The sequence below is a fragment of the Myxocyprinus asiaticus genome, chromosome 44 (genome assembly GCF_019703515.2).
Source record: "Myxocyprinus asiaticus isolate MX2 ecotype Aquarium Trade chromosome 44, UBuf_Myxa_2, whole genome shotgun sequence".
NCBI classification, from domain to species: Eukaryota; Metazoa; Chordata; class Actinopteri; order Cypriniformes; family Catostomidae; genus Myxocyprinus; species Myxocyprinus asiaticus.
This window is the reverse complement of record NC_059387.1, coordinates 31,196,292-31,211,597: the sequence shown is the minus strand read 5'-3', so window position 1 is coordinate 31,211,597 and position 15,306 is coordinate 31,196,292. Positions and strand designations below refer to the sequence as shown.

Genomic DNA, 15,306 nt, shown 5'->3' with positions numbered 1-15,306 from the left:
TCAATCAATTTCTCAAAGCAGTTCCATTGAAGGTTCTTCAATATGGTTTGTTTGTGTCTCATGCCACGTGATCTGAGAGGAATTCCGCAGTTACAAATAACGCAGCAACATCAAGGACACACTCCAGATTGTGTTCTGTTAAGCCTCTCGAATGTGTTTGATTGTTTTTCATCACCGCATCAGTTCTATATTTCTGTCTTGCTTACATTTACAGACACAGCACCAGGCTGAAGATAAGCAGTGAGTCACTTTGTGTTGGCTATCACACCTGTCTCTCTCCCACTAGCCACTGTTGGCCAAATGTAGTCTGCTCCTGTGGAGAAAAGCACTATGGGATGGCTTATGGTGCAAGGAGTTTCTGTCCATGATTTGTCGTGTCATGGTACAAGAATTTGTTTAAAAGTATGACTTTGTTTAAACTGGGAATTCATGTAGATGTATTTTCTTGGGGTGTTCTATAGTATTAACTTGGCAATGAAAGTCATAATGTCTGAGGTACAAAATATTGAACCTTGCTCTGTGTTAAGATACGGTTCTTGTCCTTTTTTTTCTTGGCAAGTATAAATAATCTAGCAGATGTTTCATGTTTACAAGCAGGTTAAGGAGTTTTGGGAACGGAGCCATTGAAACTAGTCAGTCCCTCAATGTAAGGTCTGTCCCTCGACGAGTGAGTAATTTGAACTTTTGTATTAAAAACTTGAGACTAAAAGAGGGCACAAAGTATGCAAATGTTCCCTGGAATTCTCCTGTGAAGTGCTTGCGAGGAAACAAGAAAAGTGTTCTTAAACTCACAAACACCAGTGCCCCATTTGGCACCCTAGGCGAGACGCAAAAACGGCACCAAAGCATTCATTTCTGGTGATTTTAGGAGCATCGTTTGAACATTTTCTTTAGTGGCCTAAATATTGTGTAGCATTAAGGAATGGACTATAAGCATATTGTCAGCTTTTCACATTAGGACACTGCATAAGATGAATTTTATCAAAGTTACCTTTCTCAAAAGCCTGCGGCGGCAGTATTGTGGTACAGTGATGGTACAATATGGTAAAACCTTGATATTTTTATTATATACAGAAGGCCTATATCATGGTATTTATATATGGAAGGCTACTCCAAAGAACATGTCCAAAAAACATGGTATTGGTTTGGTGTTGGTACTTTTAAGTGCTTTCATGTAATGTACGTGTTTTGATTCACTTTTATTTAGAAAGTATCTTAACCTGCAGTAGACAGTCATTCACAGATTGCACTCACACATGATCTTTATCCCTGGCAAACGATTGAAGGCAGGTTTTCGTTTCAATGAATTGTAAGTAAATATCCACTTCATTCAGCATTATTTTTGTTCTCTGTCTTCTAAAGCATCCCGTTACTTTTACTGCATGACAAAGAGCTTCAAATAATTCAACCCTCACGTTATTAATTAATTGAGAAGAACGGAATCAAAGACTGATTAATTCATGCGTCGGGCGTCACTTTGATTCACAAACCCGTGCTCGTGAGTCTATGGCCGTGTTCACAATGGCATACTATCCGTACTACTCTCACTGTTTTTGCAATGTACAGGTATAACAGAAACAGTAAGGGTAGTATGGTAGTAAGGCATTTAGTACACGGTCTGTTTGTTTCATGGGAAGTGCCACAACACATCATCGGAACACACAGGGTGCATTTTGTTTGACACAGATTGAACGCATACTTATTGGCTCGGTAGATCGGCGCCCCCGAAGCGATACCGCCCTAGGCGCTCCCTATGTCGCCTAATGGGTTGACCAGCCCTGACAAAAACACACGATTAGAAGGTTCTTCAACGTGCCATTTTGTTCAGTTTGATGTATAGTTATGACCAAAAGAGACATGACGAGAACTTCCCCTGGATGTTTGCAAGGCGCAACACCTTGCAAACATCAGCAGTTTGAGGAAAGACGGGCTCCCAACTGCATTATCAGTAGACAGAAGAGTCCTGTTGTGCTACCTCAGGTTTTCAAGTACGTTTTTAAAATTAGAGATGAAACTCCTTTTCTTCCATCCTTTTCCTTCCTTCCTTCTGTTTTTTCTTTCTTTTTCTTGCTTGCTTTCATTCTTCCTTCTTTCCTTCTGTTTTTTCTTTCTTTTTTTCTTGCTTGATTGATTGCTTTCATTATTCCTTCCTTCCTTCCTTTCTATCTTTCTTTCTTTCTTTCTTTAGCCACTGGTGCATAGGCTGCCCCGAGCAGATCCAACAATGCACAGGATTCTTTTGACCTCTTTGGTGGGGAGGGGTCATCAGCAAGGGATTTTTGCTCCTGTACAGGTGCACTGCCTCCAATACCAACACTATCAGATCCTTGCTGCCGATAGTTAGAAACAAGGAAAATGTAAATGACTCACAATGGAATTCAATGGTGTTGCCCATTTCTACCATCCAGATAATGGAATTTACTATATGTGCAATTTACACAGTATGGCTATCTGTCAATGTCCAAATTGTCTAAGCTTTCCTTGTGGAACAACAGATACATGTAGCAAAAATTAAAGATTTGTTTTGTGTGTTTTGTTTACATTTTCAGTTTTAAAACATTATACATCTTCATCAGGTGTCTTAACTTGCTTCAGAGTCTCTAACTGATCAATCTTGTGAATCTGTCCTCGCTGTCCTCGTCAGAGATAAAAAGAAGGGTCTTGAAACGAGGGTCAAGTGCAGATGCAACATGCAGCTTCTCTTTCAGATTTGCATATCTTGAAAGATTACATAAGCACATTGGAATTACATTACGGCATCAGCACACACACACACACACACACACACACACACACACACACACACACTTACAATTAACCATTAATGTAATATGTAATCTGTTGTCACACAGATGTTACATTTTATAGATAGTACTAGCTGTTATTTTAAACATACCTAAACCTCAAGTCGTTGTGCACGGCAGATTTGAGGTCCTTAATAACGGTGGAATCACTGGTAGTCTGGCGCATCTCCTCAAGTAGCTGTGCGTGCAACGGTGCAATGACAGATAGAGTAGAGGAGCTCTCCTCAGACATAGCTAGCATTGCAGCCATCATCGGCCGAAGAGCTTTCACGATGTCCTCTGCCACCGTTATGTCTACCTCTGTCAGGGTGCAAAGATCCTTTTCACTCCTGCAGACTTCAGGAGAAAGCAGTGTAGATGAGATTGCTGGTTGTTCCAAAAATCTGTCGAGCACATCCAGCGTGCTGTTCCACCTGGTCACCATGCCAATTTTCTATTTTTGGTTGTCTGTACGGTTGTGGGGGTGTTGAAACCTGCCTGTCTGGGTGATGTCTTGTCAAATGGTTCCGTAGATTTGTAGTATTACTACTGTATTTTACCTCAGCATTGCAAATCATGCATATTGCTTTGCGCCTGTCAAATATCTTGGCCGTCATGCTTGCGAAATCCATGATGCTTCCATATTGCTGCCTTTTTATTTGAAGTTGTTAACGCCCATGCACCTGCATCCACCATGTTAAGCGCTGAATGCTTTAATCAACAGGCTTTACGTTGTAACTTCGCGCAAGGTAAATAAGAGGGTAGACTGGTAATAAAGGGATTCATGTTAATCAGATCTTATGTTAAACATTTGCAGAATTAAATACAGAAAAAGATCGATTCATGGCTTTTAAGAAAAAAAAGAAAAAAAAAACAATTTTATCGAAAAATATATTTTTTTGTCCAGCCATAATTGCATTATTTGTGAATCTTGTAGTATTACTAGTATTTATTGTCCCGTGCATTTTTTGCACTGTTTAATTGCTCTATTTATGGCTTTTTTTTTTTTTTTTTTTCATATTTCTTTCGGTAAACTTATGTGAGAATGATGCAAAATGTTTTGAGTGGCTCAGGAAACTTTAGTCGTGAGTTATAGAATAACTTCTTAATGTAGACAGATGCTGGCTTCACTGTGTAGTGTCAGTCTGATTCATAAGAACATTAACAGTCTTTGGAGTGCTTGTCCCCTATTGGGAGATATGACTCATTGTAAGATCTAGGTGTTTTTTTTTTTCTAAGGATCAGTTTGGTCTCCAGAGGTTATCTGTTATGTAATCCAACTATGATATGGTCTAGCCCAGCCAGGTCCTCTTGCGGTGTGTTCGTTCCAATATGTGCAGGTTTCAGCCCTGTTTCAAGGTTTGTCTGAGATAGCAAACTAATTTTTGTTGAAGTATTTGGTGTGGCTAATCTTGGAGCTCATTTGTAGTTTTTATTTTTTTATTTTATTTTTTTTATATTTGCTCAAATTCAGTTATAAGTAAAATTCAGCTGATTTATTTTGAATGCACAGTATATTTTAATATTTTTTGGGGCTTTAACTATTTATACATGTGACTGGAAATTATTGAGAGAGTGATATAGAGGCATTGGGTCAGAAAGCTGTAGGCTGGATTCAAACTTATTACCTGCATGAGCACAATGGCTTAATGGGTCAGGAGCATGTGCTGCTAATAGGGCTGGGTGATATATCGATAATTTTGCTGATGATGTAAAATTGACCAATACCGTGATTATTTTAATGTGCTTTTATTTGGCCATTAAGTTTCATAAAGAGCGCATCAGAAAACTAATTTCACGATCCTTCAAGGCTGCAGAATTGATCAAAATAACATCAAAATGGCAAGTTTTGGCTCCAATTTAAAGACAGATAAACATGGTCTGTGTGCAATTCAGAACAAACCAGTGACACGCTGACCTGTGTGCACGCGCATGGCAGCGCTCTCAGATCAGTTCACGTGCATTATGAAATCAAATAATACATGTTCGAGCATTCGCGCAATTCCAAACATTACTAACCGCTACAAGTTATTATACAAATTAACAAACATGGCACAGCATAACATAAAAAGAGAGATTACAGCATTTCAAGAAATGCAGAACATTGTAAACTTTCAAATGCACATTGCCGTTTCTGTGTCGAAATAAATGCTCCTTGTGAAGTTGAAGTAAATAAAACAGCACTTTTGGTGTCAAAATAAAAGCCCAAGGTGAATATCTGTAAACAAGATTGAACTATATTACCTTTGTATAATGCAAATCTAATCAAAGAATTGGAATCACTGCACTCTACTAGTTAAGGGTGCGTAGATCCATAAACCTTAAACGGTCTCAAAAACAAAATGATCTCCATTCATTTTTCTCAGTTTATTTACATTTTATTTTATATCTCACAGAACAGGAGAACACAGATGCTTCAGCCTCATGGCCTTCCTCAGTGTCTGCGTCTATAACGCAAATGTAATAATCAGTATAATAATGGTAATTCAACATTATGTTTTAATAATCAGCCTGCCCCACAGTAATAATTTTGTATTATATAATATTCAACTGGGTTTCAAAAATAAGTCAGTGAAGTAGCATTGCACACCTTGCTCATTCACAAAAAAGGATTAGTAAAAACATATGAAGGTAAATGCTTTTTATTAAGCTACTATGAATCATTGGATGTGAAATATAAATATAAAAGTGCATATCAATCTCCCTTTTGTTTATTTAGTGAAAAACGAATTATTTTTTTAATAGGTTTTCATTTGATGTCTTTAAAATATTGAATCTACTTGGCTACAGTGGCTTTTTGGATGAAATAATGGGTCCTCTGATAAAAAATAAAAAATAAAAAACACACTTTTGAGCCATTTCAGAGCAGACATATAATTATCGAGATCTATGTTTCAATAGGCTGAAAAATATCGAGATAGAATTTTTTAAGACATATCTCCGAGCCCTAGCTGCTAACTGATGCACCTTGGCTCTGACACTGCTTTGTTTTGTCAAATTTAGCTCTTTTGCTAGCTTTCCTGTTTGTCTCTGCAACATATTTCAGAACTTCACCCCAGAGGTCAGTTTGTGTGACTTATTTTTGACTGTGATTCCAATCACAACGCTAAGCATATACAGCTACTCTATAATTAGCCTACGCAATGTGACTGTTTAATCAGCAGGACTTTTCAATGGTTGTTAGAATATTTGGACCCTAACAGAATTATTAAGTACCATCATGTGTATTTTATTTTAACCCAGAGCAATCAAGGTAAATAGTATCAAGTGTGGCTTGTAAATGTTCAGAAACATACAGGCCTGATATGCTGCTAGCAGTAAAATTAGCTCTGCCTGCTGGATTCAGCTACATTGTTGCGTATGAAAGCTGTCTTGAGGCCTACAATGAGGTTCCCATTTTCATTGTGGTAATACATGTGGGTGGAAGAGGATTCGAGAGACACGGACGGAATTACACTGTTGTCTGTACCCAATTACAGGGCTATTTAAGGTTTTTTTTTTTTTTTTTTTCTGTACACTGCTGTTGAACGTTTTGAAGGAATGTAGATAGCACACATACAGTACTTCTCTGAGATGTCTGTTTCTGGAATTATTTTCATCTGGAAAGCATCGCAATCTAATTAACATCTTAAAAAGTTCAAATTTACAAACATTCTTAATAATAAACATCTCAAAGATATCTGCTGAATGTCTTATTGACATCCAAAAGGAAACTTCTTATAAATGTATTGCAGATGAGCAGACAACGTAAAAAATATATCTTCCAGATGGAAACACACACATCAAATAGACGCCAGGGTTATGTGCGTTTTCTTTCAGGGTAAAGGAAAATAAATATCTAATTTAATAATTATAGGCTTAATTCTGTTCCAGCTAACCAAAAATGTTCAAGGTGCAATGGTAACATCATGTGTCTTGGTCATGGTAACATCATTTACCATGTTAATACCCTGTTTTTTGGACATATACTGTGGTAATACCATGATTTTTGGACATATATTACCATAGTTTTCTTTGAAATACCTTGGAGTACCATGTTAATACCATGATACAATAATATTATTGGTATTATATTATTTAGTTACTTTCAAAAAAGTACCCTTATGATACCAAAATTACCATGATACCGCCATGATACATGTCCAAAAATGTATTCTTCTTAAAAATACCAATTGAGAACAGTTATATACATTGTTGGGGGTAACACGTTACAAGTAACACACATTATGTAATCAGATTACTTTTTTTGAGTAATGAGTAAAGTAACGCAATATTTTGTTTTAATTATAGACCATAATATCGGAGTTGCTTTTTAAATAAAGTAACACGTTGCTTTTGCACACCTCTGCTTTACCTGTATTGCGAGAAATCAGGAGTAAAAGTTTGCAAACTTTGGGGAGGAGACGTAGTGCATGATTGTAGTTCTATAGAGTGTGAGGCCAAAGACTATTTAGCAGAGACGAGTAACTTCTTTTTAAATGAATGGGAGAAATTGGAACGTCCAACCAAGAAGCTCTTGTCTGCGACCTGGAGCTATTTGGGACCTGACTTCTTGTTTTTCACCGCTGGCCTGACCGGCTGTTTGTTTTTTGCTTGGAATATATGCTGCGTGTGGATGCTGTTTTGGGGGCGCAGCACTATGTGGCATGGAAAAGTACAACTGCCTAGATGAGCGTTAGACATTGACGTTATCCTCTGGATTTTTCCATTTTGATTGGGGACGCGTAGCTGACTGGGTCGTGGCCTGTATCTGTTTGTATCCTGACTTCAGGCTTTCATTGTTGGCCTGGCCGGCTGGATCAAGTTCAGTGGATTGCAGGCTGTGGACCTTGTGGTTTCAAAAGAACAATGCAGCACGGGCGAGTTGGGCAAACAATTTTGTTAACTTTATTATTCGTCCTGTCCAACGATCAAACAAACTCCAATCCCGGCAAGAACCCTTCTACATCTTCGGATAATTATATACCGGTAATCGTGTGTTGGAACAATGGGACATCAAACGGGATGTACGCTCATGTTTTCTCTTCTGAGAGACACTATCTGAGTTTGAATTATGTGTTTGAGGATCTTCAGAAGTATGTATTAATCAAGGCTGACAATTATACCATCATAAATTGTCCTCTTCACCATACAATGCATGTTAATAAGGATTCACCTGTTAAATCAACGAATACTTTTGTTATTGATATCTGGGAACGTATCACCAATTCCTGGTCCCCAAAACATTACCACTTCTTTCCCTACTCCTGCAAATTTTAAGTCTAGATCTAGTTTAGGTTTTATTCATCTCAATGTATGAAGTTTTCTTTCATGGTATATGGACAAAAAATTCTGATACTGATGTATTGGTAATTTCCAAGTCTTGGCTTAATAACTCTGTTTTAGAGAAAGACATTAATATTGATGGTTATAATGTATTTAGGACTGATCGCCCAAAAAGAGGAGGTGGGATAGCCATTTATATAAAAAATTTATATGATGTTACTTTGCTGTTATCCAAATCAATCTCTAAACAATTAGAACTTCTTGCATTTAATGTAGTTTTCTCAAAGTATTTAAAACTTACTATTGTAGGATGTTATAGACCTCAGTCAGCAACTAGCGATGCTTTTTCATCTTTAATGGGTCTTTTGTCATCACTAAACTTTAAGGAACTCATTTTAATTGGTGATTTTAACTGGAACTGGCTGCAGCCATTGTCTGATGAAATGTAATTATTCTGTGACACCTTTAATATTTCACAATTAGTAGATACACCTACCAGACTTAACTTAAAAAATCCAGAAAAATCATCACATATTGATGTTATTTTTACAAATGCTCCACACAATTATTCAATAGCATCTGTTTATGCACATGATATTAGTGACCATTGTGCTGTCGCTACAGTTAGAAATGCAAAGTTACCCAAAATGAAACCTTGTATTATCTTTAGACGATGCATGTCTCAATTTAGTGAACAAGGCTTTGATTGGGAAAATACATTTCTGATCCCAGATGTTGAGTATGCCTGGAAATATTTTTATGATGGGTTTACTACTGTTATCAATAAGCATGCTCCATTTAAAAAATGTAGTTAAAGGTCGAGACAATCCCTGGTTCTCATCCACATTATCTAATTTGCTTTACGAGTGTGATGTTGCATGGGCCAGGGCTAAGTGCTCTGATCTTCAATCAGATTGGCTCTATTTTAGACAATTACGAAATAAATGTACATTAGTGATTAGATGAGCTAAAGCTGAATATTTCCTTACTGAAACTACACTGAATTTAAATAAACCAATGAAATTTTGGAAAAATATTGATTCCTTATCTGGCACTAAAAAGACTACAATGCTTCCACCATGTATAATGAATAACCTCACCAAAATTTCGTATAAGGCTCAAATGCTTGATTGTTTTAATAAGCACTTTGTTGAAACTGGATCTCTATTTCAGGCACTTCAAATCAGCGATATGAAATCAGATATTGACTATGGAGAGAGACATCTAATGAATCTTAATTTTACACAGTTTACAGGGTTCCCATGGATCCTTAAAGTCTTAAAAGGCATTGAATTCATTAATCTAATGAATGATTAATGAATCCAATTTAATAATTGGTATTAAAATGTCTTAAATCAATCTTTCAAAAGTCTTAAAAATGCTAAGACATGGGAAGTAGGATTTTATTAATAATTTTTTCATGACATTGCAATTTAAAATCTCAAAATAATTGGTAACATCTATTTTAAAAAAAAATAATTTACCGAATGCCTCTCACATTAACGTCACGCAGATCAGGATAGCGGAACCAGCAACACTCATATTTTGTTTGCGGCCAGAATGCTCAGAGCAGATGCACTGTCTGCTAGCTAGTGATGACAGGGGGACATGCAAATTCAATGAAAATTGGCTATTCAACCAAGATTTCGCAGCATGGCTGAAACCGGTACCAGGCAATGTATACGAGGCACGGTGTATTTTGTGCAGGAAGTGTTTCAAACTCGGCACGATGGGAATCAAGGCTGTGGAATCCCAATTGCAAAGTGAGAAACACAAAACTGCCAAGTCAACCCGCCAACAGACGGCAGGTATTTCCCAGTTCTGTTCTGCCCTCATCTCCACCACGCCTCCACCCCCATCTCCAATACCAGCACCAGGGCAAGCAGCAACGGATCTCCGGATAACATTCGGGTGTACGCCTACACTGAAAGCAGAGGTACTATGGTGTCACAGTGACAAAACACCAATCATACACGTCAAATGAGGGAGCTGGGGACTTATTCCAACACATTTAAGTGACACATTATTATTGAGTTTTAAGTTGTGTATTTTGAATATGCATTAAATGCATACTGCCATTAAAGCACATAACGAATACGAGAATTATAGTTCTCAGCAAATTGTGCCTTTTTACTGATGATTCATTATTATGTTGTTTTATGTTATTGTTTTCCATGTGTTCCACTCTAGAAAGTGTTACATTTTTTTCAATATTTGAAGTAGATCATCTAACTTTTTAATTGGACCAAAAAAGTCATGTTTTATGTTACAATAATTGTCCCTAACCCTAAGTAATTGATGTCATTTTTTTCTTCAATTTTGGTTATTGTAAAGTTGGTCTTAAATGTAGAGTGGCATTAAAAAACGTATTAAAAAATCTTAAATCTAACTTGCCTTAAGCTGTAGGAACCCTGGTTTACCATCCATGAGGTTCAAACAGCTCTCAAATTACTAGATACAAATAAGTCAGCTGGTCCAGATCAATTAGAACCTTTATTTTTGAAATTAGCAGCTGACTTTATTTCTCCTCCATTAACGTACGTATATCTTTAATCTTTCCTTACACTCAAATGAAATCCCAAAGATGTGGAAAATCTGCTATTTAACTATTTAAATGACAAAACACAATGGGTGCGAACGGAAGGTCACTCATCTGCGCCTTTACAGATCACCAAGGGTTCCTCAGGGGTCTGTTATGGGGCCACTACTTTTTACTATTTATATTAATTGCCTTGATTTTAATATTATAAATTGTAGTTTTCATTTCTATGCCGACGACACTGTTATTTATTGTTGTGCTTCTACTATACATCAAGCTGTGTGTCAACTATACTCTGCATTTGATGTTGTGCAACAAAGGCTTTATAGCTTAAAACTTGTTTTAAATGCTGATAAAACTAAAGCCATGTTTTTCTCTAACTCAAAGAAATCAACAACAAATCTAGCATTTCTTCACACTTTGTAGGGTAGTATGTCTGTATCTGCATATAAATATCTTGGTTTTATACTTGATGAACCATTATCTTTTAAGTCTCATGTAAATCATTTAGGGACAAAACTCAAGGTAAAGCTAGGTTGGTTTTTTTTGTTTTTTGTTTTTTTAGAAATAAGTCTTGTTTTTCATTTGATGCAAAAAAGAAACTAGTCTCAGCTACTTTTCTGTCTGTGCTTGATTATGGAGATGTTTTGTATAAAACTGCACCATCCTATCTTTTACATTCATTAGACACTATCATGGTGCACTTACATTTATAACAAATTGTAGCTTTACTACTCATCATTGTGAGCTGTATAATAGGGTCACTTGGAACTCATTGTCCACACGTAGACTAAAGCATTGGTATCTGTTCATCTGTAAATCTATTTTAGGCTTACTGCCATCATATCTCTGTTCTCTTACCCAACAGAAAATTGCTGTGAAGTATTCCTTACGCTCTCAGAATTTTTATACCCTTTCGGTTCCACTTGTTCGAACAGAATTAGGGAAACAAGTTTTTCGGTATGCTGCCCCCTGTGATTGGAACATTCTGCAAAATGATTTCAAGATAAAAAGGCTGGTGACCATGTGTACTTTTAAATATCTTATTTGAGAAAGATGTATCAATTTGCAACTTTGAGAATGTATTTTTTATTTGTATCGTTATGTTATCTAAGACTGTAAACATCTGCGGCTGCCTGTTTTGGCCAGGACACTTCTGTAAAAGAGATTCTTAATCTCAGTGAGTTTTATTTCCTAGTTAAATAAATGACAAATAACATTTATGCATTTAGCAGATGCTTTTATCCAAAGCGACTTACAGTGCACTTATTACAGGGACAATTCCCCCGGAGCAACCTGGAGTTAAGTGTCTTGCTCAAGGACACAATGGTGGTGGCTGTGGGGATCGAACCAGCAACCTGATCTGATTACCAGTTATGTGCTTTAGCCCACTATGCCACCACCACTCACCACCAATAAGACATGGTTACGGCCTTGCGCAAAAGTAATGTACTTTACTTTCCATAAAAATTTACTTTTTAATTAATTAAGTTACCTTTTTAAGGAGTAACGCAATATTCTAACGAGTTACCTTAAAGGTAACGTTACCCAACACTGGTTATATAATAATGACAAAGAAAAATTCAAACAAGTTTTGTACTCATTTATCAAAGTTTGCTTGTCAACATCTAAAGACAAAGATATATTGTCGAAGTGTTTGGCCACAGTTTCAGAAGATGTCTATTGGTGACTGATGATGTTTCAAACCAAAAAGAACTTCATAGCAATCGTAAAGCTGGGTAGTTGAAGGTATTGTGGATTGAGGGTCGTTTTATGCCTCTGGGCCAAGTTGTCATCATAGTCAAGCAGCTCACTTTGTTCCTGAGGGCTATATGAGGACAATGACCCCAAAACAATCAAAGAAATCCACAGAAGAATGACCATTCCCATCATTCCAAGAATGGTTCAAAATGCCACTTTCAGACCCTGTAGGCTTTATTTAGACAGGCAGTAAAAATCTGATTTATGTACCCAATTTATTCCGTAAAAAAACAAGAAAGGTCTGTCTGTTATACAATATTTTGCGTTGTTCTTATTTTCAGTTCTTTTTTTCTTTTTATATATATATATATATAGTTAATGGAATCAAGGCCATTTTTATGCTTTTCAAAAAAAAAAAAAAAAAAAATTGAATGGTCTCATGGGCCCGATAATCTCGCTGGCGTGATACGGCCCTGAGGCCTGATGTTCCCCACCCCTGCTCTAGATGGTCGTTTTTGACCGTGCTCGAAGCGGCACGTTTTTTAGATGGCTTGTCAGGTTAAAAAGAACATCAACTTTTCAAACCATGTCTCATTTAGCTTTTTTTGGGCAAGAATGTGTTTGTCCTGAGTTGCTCCAGAAAGTCGTCGTGGATCTGCTTCTTGCCTTTCTACATGACCCTGGCCCATAATAGACACTGTGGAGTGCCTTCAATGTACTATAACATTTATGATGTTTCTAAAAAATTGTGCACTTGTTGTTTCAAGAGGAAGCTTTTGACTTGAAGTATACCATGTATCCTGCATCCTAGTGGCAGTGTTTGTTTATGGGGGCTGCTATTGGAGCAGTGGAGCAGCCTACAGCTCCTTAAGAGCACAGAGGAGCGATCTGTGAGCCCACGCTCGCTTGTTAATGCTCTTCAGCTCTGCTCCTCTCCTCCCTGTTCCTCTGGCTGAGCTCCCAGTTCTCTCTAGATCTCTTTCTTTGACTCTCTCTCTGCTTAATAGTGAACTGTCAGTATAAAACATCTTGGCAAATATCTTCAGCTCTGTTTTGGGTCTTTCTTTCTTTCACTGAAGCACCTGGTAGTCCTTTTTTGATTGTTGGTTTCATCCCAAAAATGAAAATTCTGTCATCTGTCTTTCATTCTTGTTGTTTTTATGCTCAAAAATGACCAGAAAGTCAGTCATACAAGTATGGAATGACACAGGGTGAGCTAATGATGACTGAATTTTCAGTTTTTTGGGGGGTGAACTATCCATTTAATTTTTCCTTAATGTGAGGTGCATCCACAAGCTTTTATTATTATTATTTTTTGGATAATAAAGGAGAGAGAGAGAGAGATCGAAGCATTTGTTATATTCCTCTCTCTTTCTGTCCCACCTCCCACAGATCTCCTCAAACCTATGATTTTCTCTGCAGTAGAGGAATTGTGACGCGTGCATGTCGGTGGAGCAGCTGCATTTTAAAAAGCTTCACACCCACACGCTCCCAAGTCCACTTCTGCAAGCTCTGTTGCACTACTACAGGCGACATACTGAAACTGCGTCATCACCAATGTGCCTTTCTCTTATCTCACTTAGCATAGCATGTTGTTGTGTTAAATATATCCTCTCTCTATTTAGTGCATTAGGTATCATGAACTGACAATAACCAACACGTTTTACAGCATTTATTAATCTTTGTTAATATTAATTTTTAAATATACTACAGTGGTTTATTTTGAGTTCATGTCACTTCATAATGCATGAGTGTTAACGTACATTGTTTAATGTTTAAAATACATTACTACATGTAGAAATTAACATTAACCAAGATTAATAAAGGCTGTAAAATGCATCAAGATTAATAAAGGTACTGTTCATTGTTTGTAGGACTAAGTAAAAATATAGATTTTTATTTTTTTGTTGTTGTTGATGAATTAGAATGTAATCAAATCATATCAGAATCGAGTAGAATCAAGAGCTTGTGAATCAGAATCAAAGCAAATCAGGAAATCTGCATCAGCACTAATTCTTTGTGCATGTTCAGCCTTATCGTGTAGTGTTATAGTGAGATATAGAGGTGTTTTGACTGTCTCAGGTGTTTGTGCTTTGTCACTACCTTAGCTGATTTATTCAGCATAGAAAATCACTATTGTTACAGTTGTACCCTATTTTAAGGGAATTTCTACCTGACATTTTTAGGTTTTTCCTTCCTAGCCTTTCATAATGGCAATTATCAATGTGATTGGCCCATGCAGCTGTCAATCAACCAGTGTCTCTTCTGAAGTGGAGGGTTGTAAATCTCTACAACAAAATGTGAGTTTGTCTACGTTTACATGTACACCAATACTCTGATTATTGGAATAATCAGAGTATAAGGAATAATTTGATTAAGATGTTTACATGATTTGGGCAAAGCTCTTCAATCCAGTTTACATTAGAGGTCTGCAACCCGACCCGGGCCCGACGGGACCCAAGAACCCAACGAGTTTTGGGCCAAGTTCGGGTCAGTTTTTCAAGTAGGACTTTGGGTTTGGGTTTGTAATTAATAATAATGATAATAAAAAACAGGCCTACCGAACTTGTATCGTGCACATGCTCTCACTCACTCAAGGCGTGTGAATGGACGAGTTAGGGGTCGTTCGCACCAAACGTGTTTTTCTGTTTTCCCATTGTTTGACTGCAAACTGACATTTACAACTCGGGAAAATATGTTTTCTTTTGCCGTGGGGTTGTAGATTCTGCAGTTGGGGAGCTGTTTACATGAACAACAATTTAATCGCAGTATTGCCTTAATCGCATTGTAATCGCATTATGAGGGTGCGTGTAAACAGACATTGTCTCAATAGGTAGTTCGTTTGCATGTGGCGTAACAAAATATGACATCATCAGAACTTGTCCAAAAGGTTATTTTCACCATTATTACCTATGAAGTTAGACTAGCTCTTTATAAGTCAGGTAGTTCAATGGATATTCCACCACGCTTTCTTTTTGGTTCCATGGAAATGGCTGGCCATTTTGATGCAAGGTGCAG

The 15,306-nt window shown here is 37.1% G+C and overlaps 1 protein-coding gene across 1 annotated transcript in view; it reads left to right on the top strand.

The window, feature by feature from the left end:
- The window catches only part of agap3 (ArfGAP with GTPase domain, ankyrin repeat and PH domain 3), a 224,973-nt gene that overhangs the window by 67,703 nt on the left and 141,964 nt on the right, over positions 1-15,306 (top strand). The window lies entirely within an intron of this gene.